The 13,266-nt window shown below is 32.1% G+C and overlaps 1 pseudogene; it reads left to right on the forward strand.

Annotated features, from left to right (window-relative positions):
* The first annotated feature begins 11,133 nt into the window (after nucleotides 1–11,133).
* On the forward strand, nucleotides 11,134–13,050 carry LOC115980258 (annotated as a pseudogene).
* The last annotated feature ends 216 nt before the right edge of the window (nucleotides 13,051–13,266 follow it).

The raw sequence follows: 13,266 nt of genomic DNA on the forward strand, positions 1-13,266 counted from the left end.
TGCTGTTGGGGGAAGGATTTGCTTCATGATCCTACCCACGTTTGCAATTGGAAACAATCTTTCTTGCTCATCATCCATTTCTAAAGTTGGCTTGGCAATCAAATGAATTTTGTTCTTCTCAAACACAGACATGTTACTTGTGGATCATGTATCTTCACTTATATAGATGAAAGTATGTATATCATGTATATGCATGTGTCTATGTGCATGAAACATGTTTTGTGCATAAAACAATTGTGGATATATATGTTGCATGTCAAGGTGTGTCACCATGGTCATAATGGTATGATCTATGATGTAAAAGCCTAGGTAGAGACATGATCTTGGTGATGCAATAGCACTAGGGTCTATGTTTCAAATTTTGACTTCGAAATATTAAAATAAAGTTCTGCTAAATCTATAGCTGATATTGAAGTTGTCGATGTCAAATGGGTTTAGCATATGTAAAGAGATAGGGAATCAACGTATCAGACTCCTGCTAATCAAAGAGCAACCGCATTAGTCCGTGCAAAATTCTTGTCTATTTTGCAAGAAAAAACATACTTTTTCTATTTTACACATCCACTTTTACAAAACACACCCATCAGTTTATCTATTCTATCATCTATTTTATTTAAATAATAATATTTCTTTAATTTTTTATTATATCAAGCAAACCACTACCCACATGGCCCCACCCACCTCTTTCTTTCTTTGTTGTGAGAAGAAGACAGATGAGAGAGCATGATGAAAGGGGGAGAAAAAAAGAATAAAAAAATTATTTGCACATGAATAGTAACCGTGCATATATGCACGGCTATTGTTCATGTTTTGTATATTTACACATTTTTACAAGTACTGGTATGGATGTTTTTTAGGTTAAATAGTGCCATTTCAAACCAATATGTAGACGTCCAAAGTGCTAGTGGGTCTCGTGCACAGTGCACAGGACCCACTGGCAGGTTTGTCCCCCACATGAAACCAACTTCAGGTAAAAAAAAAAAAAAAAAAAAAGGAAACGTGAAGGAGAAAAACGCAGACATAAATAAGTCCAATCCAAACCGCACCTTAGTGTCTAGCAAAGTAGCAAGATTTTGTTAATAGAAATTTTTTTTTTTGTCAAGACACCGAATTAGTCATGTCATATCACTAGAGCTCAACATGGACCTAACTTTAGTGATTTCATTCACCTAGTGCATCATGTACCAAATTTATGGCCCAACTCATTGGAGTAAGTGTTTGTAAATCCCTTATCTAAGACTCCTCTTTCATTTAAATCTCTCAAACATTAGTTATTTAATAAAAAGAGAATTATATATTATGGTCATGCTTAAATAGAAAGTCATAATTGCTCACCCCTTCCCATTTTTATTGAAAAAAGTTAAATTTTGTTTCAAATAAAAGTGAATAAAGAATAGGGCTTTCACATTTTAGTAGGCCAAAATAGGGTTTTACCCAATTTTGCAAAACTTTCCAGCAAAACGCCCCTAGTCTGAAACTATTTAGGAATATGCCCCTGTTTTGAAATTTGATTTTTTAAAAAATCGAGTTTCAATGAAAAACTCGATTTGCTGAAAATTGAGTTTCTTGAAAATTTCTGCATGGAACTTGAGTTCCATGCAATTTTTATTTTATTTTATTTTTTATTTTTTAAGTTTGATTGCTTATAACTCGATTTTTGCCAAATCAAATTTTTCATTGAAACTCAATTTTTAGAAAATCGAGTTTAAAACAGGGGGCATATCCCTAAATAGTTTCAGACAGGAGGCATTTTGCTGGAAAGTTTTAGCGAAAGAGGTATATCCCCATTTTGGCCAATTTTAGTAAGTTGATTAGTTTTCCAACCCAGCAGCCATATATATTTTGGGAATGATATGGTTTTGAATAAATATAAAACCTTGAAAGCCGTATCAATTATAGTACAAATTTGGTCCCCTCCACTACACTCCACTTAGAGTCATAGACCCATATAATCTGATTAATGGCATTTACATGATCTACATCAATATAGCTTAAAATATTGATGCAGTTTGTACCATCCAAATGAGTGGGCGACATTTGTGCACGTTTCAAGTTTTGGGATGGTCTCAACCGAACTGTACCTAAAAAGAACTGATTATAAACCTTATTTTTTGCCTCAGTATGCGCTTGCTTAGTTTATCTTCTAGGTTTATAATTTCTTTATGTCTTTGTCTTTCAATTTGGAGGCAAAATCATTTCCTTTATGAATTTAAATCTTGCATATATGGTTAGGTTTTGGTCAAGCTCTGAAACTCTTTTCACTTTGGAAAAGATGCTATAGAATTATACCTTAGATTAATAATGAAACCATACAATCACCAATTAAGTTAAACACGGCCTAGGATGAGTTCTAATGACAAAGGTTCAATCCTATGTGATTTCATTACAATACTATCTCTATTGAAAATTTGAAAGCATACAATCATGCACCAAATTACTTGTATGTGATTTGAAGGCATACAATGATCACCAATTTAATTAATCCTCGGGAGTCAATTCAAATAGTAGTCTATACCAGTTGATGCTATTGAAATTTTGGTAGGGCTGATCACAGAGGTCACGTCTAGATAAGGTTTCCATGATTAGCCAAGGACATTACCACTTTTAGATCAAGCGGGCTATGAACTTGAATTTTTCCTCCCTTATTTTTCTTTTTCTTTTTGAAGAAGTTTTAACTTATGATACTCACTTTTGATAATTATTCCTTATTATTAGGCCAAGATATAAATTGGTTTTTGGTGTAGGCGGAGATCAACCTTAAATCTTTTATTTGATGATAAGAGAGTTTACCAGTTGAACTAATTACTAGAACTCACAAATTTCCACCTTATGATATAGTTTGTATGGTAATATATATATATATATATATATATAAACAAAAAAAAAAAAAAATTTAAACTCCAAAGGTAGCATCCAGTCTCCACTCAAGAATTAAATTAGTCCAAAGAGATTCAAAGAAATGAAAATGACCAACTAAACCACACATATGCGGTATGCCCCCTTCCCCCACCATTTTTTTTTTAAGAAATACCATATTTCAAGTGGTTCTACCATATTGAAGAAATCAACCACCTCAAGAAGTGTTGCTCACTTATACACAAACCATCGAAACCTCAAGGTGTCCTCATCCCTCCCCACTTACTCTTGTTTTCTCTCTAAAGCTAATTTCGAGAGAAATTTTATTTTTGAAATGATTTTATTAATCACTCTATTTTCTTGAATACAAAATATGTAAAAAATTTATAGTTATAAGGAAAAACAAAAGCAATAAAGATTTTTTTTTTTTGAGAGAAAAAAAAAAAGCAATAAATATAATGGAAGATAATATGCTTTAATTTGTATGTTTATGTGTTGATATACCTAAGAAAACCATCAAAATACATTTTTCTTTCCCATCATTTTTTATTTTCTCTAAGCTATAAAAAAAATCTTTGACAACTTTTTATTTTTTTATTTATATAAGAGGATTTAGGATACCCTTTTTTAACTTTATAGTCAAGAAAAATTGTTGTGAAATTTATTACACGAAATATTTTTATGATTTGGAAGAATATCAAGTTATGTTTTCATAGCCAATTAAGATATGAGTTAAGAAACAATTATCATGTCTTTTTTTTTAATTATATATTTTTTTTAACATTACACTCTAGTTTTATTTTTCATGTATTAATTTATTCTTGCATTTTTATATAATTTTAATTCATAACTGATGGAAAAACAAATCTTCATACTTTGGCCCGCCAAAGTTGAAATCTAATTTTATCAATAATTGGACGAAGAAAACGGGCAAATGCCCCTTTCAAAAAAAAAAATTTCTAGCATTTTGCCCCCTTTCACAAACTAATTAGAGAAATGCATCTCTTTTAAAATTCGATTTACTCAAAATCGAGTTATTAAAAAAAAAAATTCTGAAGCCTTATAGTGGCGTTTTAAGGACCTATAGTGACGTTTTAAGGACCTATAGTGGCATTTTGTAATCTGATCTCTATGAAGTCGAGTTACATGCAATTTTTTTTTTACCTATAACTCGACTTCATGAAAATCAGATTAAAAAACGCCACTATAGGTCCTTCAAACGTCACTATAGGATTCTTAAAAACGTCACTATAGAGTTTAACTCGATTTTGAGAAAATCAAGTTTCAAAAGAGGGGCATTTCTCTAATTAATTTGGAAAAGATGGCAAAATGATGGATTGTTTTTTAGAAAAGGGCAAAATGTTGGGACCCCCTACTTACTTTCTGTTAACAAAAAATAAAAATCTTCATACGTGGAGAACTATTAAAATAAAGATGGCTAATTCTTTGTAAATAAATTATTAAAATACAACAATTTTCTTTAGTTTTAGGGGCTCTCTGTATCATGCTAGTTTATGATTGTTGGATATTATATTGAGTAGTATCGAAACTCAATAGAGTTGAATTGAAAGCACTCTTTTTGTGTCAAACTTAATTATTTGGTTTTTGCATCTTCTCAAAATACATTTTTCTCTCATCATTTTTATTTTCTCTAAGCTATAAAAAAAATAATCTTTGACAACTTAATTTTGTTTATGTAAGGGAATTGAGGATAGCCTTTTTTAACTTTATAGTCAAGGAAAATTGTTGTGAAATTTATTACACAAACAAGTTATGTTTTCATATATAGCTAATTATAAAGTTGAAATGTGTTAAGAAATAATTATTGTATCTTTTCTTTTAATTATATATTTTTTTAACATTGAATATTATACTCTAGTTTATTTTTTATGTGTTAATTTATTCTTGCATTTTAATATAATTATAATTCTTAAATGATGAAGAAGAAAAAATCTTCATACTTTCGCCCGCTAAAGATGAAATCTAATTTTATCAATAATTGGACCCCCACTCACTTTCTATTAACAAAAGATAAAAATCTTCATACGTCGAGAACTATTAAAATGAAGATGGCTAATTCTTAGTAGTAAATAAAATATTAAAATACAACAATTTTCTTTAGTTTTTAGGGGCTCTCTGTATAATATTGCTAGTTTATAATTGCAATTTTCTTGGATAATAATGCTTTATTAAATGAGTTTGCATTATACATATATGGTCTTCTCGTACATAGCCACTTTAAAAGTTGAATCTCCATTAAAATGAAAAAAAATTTCTGCGCCAATGCAAGTGAAGTGTGATTAGAATTTTCTACACCGTGTATCACGAGGCATGTTAAAAATTGAATATATAGGCAAATAGTCAAAAAGGAATGAGGAGAATCAAGCATTCATTGGACACAAAAGTGGTTGCGCCAAAGCTCGCATGGTATCAAAGTATGAATATGCTGAATAGGCACTAATTATATGAAAATATTGTATATAGTTTCATAAACTTTGAGCCACTTTGATTATAATTCAAAACTTTCAAATTGGGTATAGCATAAATGTAGCATAAATGTAACTCTACTCGGGTTGCATTCATGAGTTTATATTGTCAATACTTGCCATCACTACCACCAATGCTTTCCAAAAGTAGTATGAGTTCTCAAAAAAGACTAATGGTTGAAAAACTAAAACCCTTATTTTAAACCATGCAATGCAATGTATATATTCTTTATCCTATTACGCACTCAAATTCTCTTGTACTTTGTTGAAGCTTTGTCAAATTAATCTAATGATTATTGCCTTATTAACAAATTGATCCATAGCCATCTCTCACTGTTATTGGATATGCATAGATTCAGGATGATTCTAATGCTATCATTGGCCTTTACTATTACTGACTACTTCTAGATACAGACAAGCCAAAATATGTGCGTTGCTATCTGGGCAGGTCAAGTTATGCAAATTCCTTCAAATGGGGGATTTTTGTGGGTTATATGATATTGTTTATAAATTAAAATATAGATAGGGGTCTTGGTTATGAAAGGTTGGCTTGTGCTTGTCACATGCTTTAGAAAATATGCTTAAATTAATATAATGTAAAGTATCATAAAGCAGCACTTTGTTATTAGGGGCTACCCTACCCTAGTTAGTGCTTTTGAAAATTGTCTTCAACATTCATTAATCTGGTAAAGTATGCAGGTTCAATTTTAATGGGGCATTATTTCTATGCAAATTAAACATTGAATTTGGTCTCTTGCTAAGTAAAATAATGGGGCTTGTGCTTGTCACATGCTCTAGAAAATGTGCTCAAACATATAATATAGAGTTGTATAAAGCTAAACCTATTAATTGAACTATTTTTAAGTTTAAAACTATAATGGTTAGGTTGGCTAATGAATACAAAATGTGTGTTGAATAAATGGGTATGTGACTTTGACACTACCCCCATACAAAGATCCTGAAAAACCCTAGATACACTTGAAAGTACTTTGAGGACATTAGAAGAATATACTAGCTAGTTGTACCTCTCTTTCATAGCTGATAGGCCATAGCTCAACTTTGTTAGGATTCCCTTTCCATGATTGCACCCGATAGTCCGGATTATATATGTCTACTTGCCCTTTAAAAGTTGTATTCATTTCTTGAGTTAATCATTTTCCAATAGATTTCTTGAGTTCATCACTTTCCAAAGGATTAGGATGGTTTCAAGTTGTCATTTGGGATAGCCATGCTCCATAGATAATGATAGAATAGGTTAAATAGGCCAAATCCTTGCATAAAAATATATGCAAATCACTTAATACTTTTTTTGCACATCTTTTTAAGGTAATTGCCTAAAGAAGAATCAAATGGAGAAGATTCTAACCACTCTATTATATATTTTATTAATTTAGATTAAAGTTAGAACTCTTTAGAGAAAATCATTATTGTTCTTTAAATGAACTAAAATTGTGAACCTAAACAAGTTCTAGAATGAGGGTGAGAAGATTAATCATACCTAATATTTATGGCCATTATCTTCATTCTTCACTAACTAGGTTTGTTTGTTTGTTTTTTAGTCTTCACTAGCTAATTTTTAAAGCGCCTTTCTCAATCAAAAAAATAATAATAATAATTCTAGAGCAAAATTTTATCAATAGTATGCATTTTTTTTAAGTTGACAATGGAAATTATCCTTAGCTGCCAGTATCTTTTTTAATGTGCATAAATTTTTTTAGAAGCTTTTTCATGTGCATAATTAGTACTTGTATGTGCGGTATTGTTCTTGAAATCAAAAGTTAACCCATGATTATTGTAGTTGAAGTTTTTTCTACTATTTTTTTCCCTTTCAAATTTTCTCTTTATTTTCAGATTGGCACCATTACCAGTTAAATGAGTTTATAGGTTAATTAAATCTCTCTTTCTCTCTCTCAAGTTGTCATTTGGGACAGCCAGGGGTCAATTGCCCCTTGACCCCATTCCTCTGGCAATATTTACTTTTAAAAATAAACAAAAATAAATAGATTACACTTTTTTTAATTCATTATTGAATATAACTTTTAAATCTCCTAACGTAATTGAGCAAAAATATATTATTATCAGTGTACTATGGCAATTTCTACTATAACCAATATGCCGAATTTTTTTATGTTGTTTTAAGAAATAAACTCTTTTACAATTCTGTATACTTTTTAAGGTTTTTTGCAATCAACTGACCATCTGTTTTCCCTTAAAAAAAAAAAAGGTACCATCTGTTAGTAGTTAGAAATGAAATTTAAGAAAGAAAATGCAAAGGCGAAACTACAATGTTGGTCTCTCAAGTTTATTATATGTGTGCAATTGATCCCTCAAATTTCAACTGAATACAATTAGTCCTTTAAAATTAAAAAATGAGTTGTATTAGTCATTTTACTAACCGCCATCAGCAGTGTTATTTACGTGACTAACAAAATAATAACTTGAAATTTTTTAATGACATGACATTTTTTAATTAAAAAATTACAAAAATTCACAAACCAATACCAAATTAAAACAAGTATTGAATCTTATTTCATTCACAAACCCACGATTCAGGGGGAAAAAAAAAAAATCACAAACCCACCCCGAGAGAGAGGAGGGGAGAGAGTGAAGAAACCTAAGCATTGACCCCCCCGGAGACTCAAGCACTAGATATAGACAAGCCAAAATATGTGCGTTGCTATCTGGGCAGGTCAAGTTATGCAAATTCCTTCAAATGGGGGATTTTTGTGGGTTATATGATATTGTTTATAAATTAAAATATAGATAGGGGTCTTGGTTATGAAAATAAGGTTGGCTTGTGCTTGTCACATGCTTTAGAAAATATGCTTAAATTAATATAATGTAAAGTATCATAAAGCAGCACTTTGTTATTAGGGGCTACCCCACCCTAGCTAGTGCTTTTGAAAATTGTCTTCAACATTCTTTAATCTGGTAAAGTATGCAGGTTCAATTTTAATGGGGCATTATTTCTATGCAAATTAAACATTGAATTTGGTCTCTTGCTAAGTAAAATAATGGGGCTTGTGCTTGTCACATGCTCTAGAAAATGTGCTCAAACATATAATATAGAGTTGTATAAAGCTAAACCTATTAATTGAACTATTTTTAAGTTTAAAACTATAATGGTTAGGTTGGCTAATGAATACAAAATATGAGTTGAATAAATGGGTATGTGACTTTGACACTACCCCCATACAAAGATCCTGAAAAACCCTAGATACACTTGAAAGTACTTCGAGGACATTAGAAGAATATACTAGCTAGTTGTACCTCTCTTTCATAGCTGATAGGCCATAGCTCAACTTTGTTAGGATTCCCTTTCCATGATTGCACCCGATAGTCCGGATTATATATGTCTACTTGCCCTTTAAACGTTGTATTCATTTCTTGAGTTAATCATTTTCCAATAAATTTCTTGAGTTCATCACTTTCCAAAGGATTAGGATGGTTTCAAGTTGTCATTTGGGATAGCCATGCTTCATAGATAATGATAGAATAGGTTAAATAGGCCAAATCCTTGCATAAAAATATATGCAAATCACTTAATACTTTTTTTGCACATCTTTTCAAGGTAATTGCCTAAAGAGGAATCAAATGGAGAAGATTCTAACCACTCTATTATATATTTTATTAATTTAGATTAAAGTTAGAACTCTTTAGAGAAAATCATTATTGTTCTTTAAACGAACTAAAATTGTGAAACTAGACAAGTTCTAGAATGAGGGTGAGAAGATTAATCATACCTAATATGTATGGCCATTATCTTCATTCTTCACTAACTAGGTTTGTTTGTTTGTTTTTTAGTCTTCACTAGCTAATTTTTAAAGCGCCTTTCTCAATCAAAAAAATAATAATAATAATTCTAGAGCAAAATTTTATCAATAGTATGCATTTTTTTTAAGTTGACAATGGAAATTATCCTTAGCTGCCAGTATCTTTTTTAATGTGCATAAATTTTTTTAGAAGCTTTTTCATGTGCATAATTAGTACTTGTATGTGCGGTATTGTTCTTGAAATCAAAAGTTAACCCATGATTATTGTAGTTGATGTTTTTTCTACTATTTTTTCCCTTTCAAATTTTCACTTTATTTTCAGATTGGCACCATTACCAGTTAAATGAGTTTATAGGTTAATTAAATCTCTCTTTCTCTCTCTCAAGTTGTCATTTGGGACAGCCAGGGGTCAATTGCCCCTTGACCCCACTCCTCTGGCAATATTTACTTTTAAAAATAAACAAAAATAATAGATTACACATTTTTTAATTCATTATTGAATATAACTTTTAAATCTCCTAACGTAATTGAGCAAAAATATATTATTATCAGTGTACTATGGCAATTTCTACTATAACCAATATGCCGAATTTTTTTACGTTGTTTTAAGAAATAAACTCTTTTACAATTCTGTATACTTTTTAAGGTTTTTTGCAATCAACTGACCATCTGTTTTCCCTTAAAAAAAAAAATTACCATCTGTTAGTAGTTAGAAATGAAATTTAAGAAAGAAAATGCAAAGGCGAAACTACAATGTTGGTCTCTCAAGTTTATTATATGAGTGCAATTGATCCCTCAAATTTCAACTAAACACAATTGGTCCTTTAAAATTAAAAAATGAGTTGTATTAGTCATTTTACTAACTGCCATCAATAGTGTTATTTACATGACAAACAAAACAATAACTTGAATTTTTTTAATGACATGACATTTTTTTAATTAAAAAAAATTACAAAATAAAATTACAAAAATTCACAAACCAATACCAAATTAAAACAAGTATTGAATCTTATTTCATTCACAAACCCACGCTTCAGGGAAAAAAAAAATCACAAACCCACCCCGAGAGAGAGAGAAGGGGAGAGAGTGAAGAAACCTAAGCATTGACCCCCCCGGAGACTCAAGCACTACCTGTCGCTGGCGACGGCCCAAGGCCTAGCTGCTGCTGGCGACAGCCATTGACCCACATGCATGTTTGTCACCTCTGATCTTGCACACATAGCTTATGAGGTTTAATTCTTTAGTTTGTGATGGACCATTGAAGATTTGGATGTGCCAAGTTGAAAATCCAACCTAAGAAGAGTGTTATCAAGAATAATAATCTGGATGATATATGGTAGCTATCTTTTGAATCTTTTAGTGAGCGAATCAGCGAAATTGCTTGGCCACTGGCATTGGGTATGTCTTTAGGTGCAATCCAAGAGTCATGAAGCTTTTCTGGATGCATTCTAGAGAATAATAGTAAATGGTTTAAAGCTTAGAAGGGGATTTACATTGTCATTAGTGGAAGTATTAATTTCATGAGATCAATCCAGCTCACCTTGACTGTTGTATGGACTTGATAAGTGATAGCTAGGAATTAATCATATATAGTTGTAACCAGTTACTGATTAGCCATGTGCATTGAATAAAGCCATTTGCTTAATTGAGTAAATCTGTTAGTTAGTTAGGAGTAAAGGGAGAGTTAGTGAGTGATTCTTGGAATGTAATATTGAGCAAGCATACAGCTGCATAAGCAACTGTAATAGGCAAGAATTGAACTGTTGTGTAAAAGCTTCTCTCTTATTCTCTAGTCTCTCTCTCATTCTCATCTTTCTTAATTCTGGAGGCCCAGCAACCTCAAATTAGCTATCCCATCATGGACTTGCTGATCATGAGAAGCAGGTTCTTTTTCAAGTTTCAAATTCACTGGTTTGAATTATATATATTTTTAGGGCCAATTTTCGGTGCTATCCTTTCACTAAATATGCTTGCCCAAGTGATTCAGATTTTAGGTATATGTTTGATTTGACAGTTTAATGCATCTGGCAGATGATGCAATGATCTGCAGGTTCATTGGGCTTTTAAAGAAACTCCTCTATGCACCTATGACCTCATGTAAACATGTCTCCTCTAACCACTCATGGTTGCCATTGCTGAACGAATGAAACTATATAGAGGAAGCTATGCCAGTTTATAATAGACTTTTTAAACTGTAGATTATGAAGAAACATATGACATTGAAGCAATTGGATATGAAAGCCTTAATATCTGCAATCAATTGAAGCTCAAAGTAGGAGATGCTCAAGCAGTACTTAATTACTTCACCCACTTGCAATTAAATTAATCCGAACTTCTTTTATGTGGTGGGTCTCAGTTAGAAGGGATGTTTGCGGAATTTGTTCTGGACTGATGCAAGAGCCAGGGTTGCATATGGCTATTGTGGTGATGTAGTTGCAAATGACACTACCTGCTTGACAAATAAATATGAAGTTCCCCTGCTTGACAAAGAAATATTCAATTTTATGCTAAAGTTGAAGGCTACCCTCTATATCACTGAGTTTGAATTCAACATATCCTAACCTGCAGCATTATGTTTGAAATATTCCATAAAAATTGAAAATAACATCTGTTTGTCCTTTTACCGAAAGATCAGTTGCTCAACAGTCTCAATCTCTAACTTTATTTAAACCCAATATCTTACAACTCAGACAGAGAAAAAAAATCACAAAACAAGCAAATTGCATAAATAATAAATCATTAAAAAAATCACAATACCTTACAAGCAAATTGCATAAATATAGTCGTTGATCAAGCTATAGTCTCATATTGAAATAAGAACACAGAGACTCATCCCTTCAATGGCTTTGAAAACTATTTCATTATTCACTTCCATCCTTCTTTTCCTTCTACAGGTCTGCTTATCAGATGATGAGAAGAAGGTCGTTAAATCTTCGTATTGGTTTTTTGACAGTGCATATCCACTCTCCGACATAGACTTTACCTTTTACACCCACCTCTTGTGTGCCCAAGCATTTGTTGATCCCAACACCTTCCAACTCAACATATCTAACTCAAAAACAGCCCAGTTCTCAGTTTTCACACAAACCTTGCAGCAAAAAAACCCTTCACTTAAGACCCTTCTATCCATAACTGGAGGAATCGCTGATGATTCAGCCTTGTCTTCAATGGCTAGCAATGCCAGTACCCGTAAAACATTCATTGATTCTTCAATAACAATAGGCAGGCCTTATAACTTCCATGGCCTTGTCTTAGACTGGGAATTCTCATCCACAACCACAGACATGACCAACCTTGGTTTGCTCTTCAAGGAGTGGTGAGAAGCAGTGGAAAAAGAGTCCAAGAACTCTAACAAGCCACAGTTGCTTCTAACTGTGGCGGTTTATTTCTCATCAGTATTTCGTTCATTGAGTTATCCGGCTGAGGCTATGGAAAACAACTTGGATTGGATCAATGTAATGGCTTTTGATTTCGGTGCACCAACTTGGAAACCAAATCTGACCGAAGCGCCAGCTGCATTATACAATCCATTCAGTGAGGTTAGTGGTGATTCTGGGATTAGTTCTTGGATTCGGGCTGGTTTTCCGGCCAGAAAAATTGTATTTGGTTTGCCATACTATGGCTATGCATGGAAGCTTAAAGATGCTAATAACCATGGATTTTTAGCACCAGCTAATGGTGCTGATATAACGGCAGATGGAGCATTAGGTTATACGCATATCAGGAACAGGACCATAGGTCAAGGCAGTGCCATAACAGCGTTCAACTACACGTTTGCCACAGATTATTGCTACAATGGGACAACTTGGGTTAGTTATGACGATGTTAAAAGTATTCTGGCTAAGGTCTTGTATGCTAAGGGTAAGCGATTGCTTGGTTACTTTGCATGGCGAGTTGACCTTGATGACAATTGGACTCTCTCCAAAACAGTTTAGTAATTATGAACATATATTATGCCAGTATGATCATGCATTCAGAATTTTGAAATCCTTTTTATTTAAAATATAGAGAGTGTTTTACTCTAAATCGAGAGCGTATGATCTTCTTGATTTAACAATGCATATAGTACCACATCACATGATACACCTTTAGATTTTATTTAATCAAAACCCTGAAAGGACACAATTACAAATAGAGAGTATAAAAATATG

This window comes from Quercus lobata, chromosome 3 (assembly GCF_001633185.2).
Source record: "Quercus lobata isolate SW786 chromosome 3, ValleyOak3.0 Primary Assembly, whole genome shotgun sequence".
Classification (NCBI taxonomy): domain Eukaryota; kingdom Viridiplantae; phylum Streptophyta; class Magnoliopsida; order Fagales; family Fagaceae; genus Quercus; species Quercus lobata.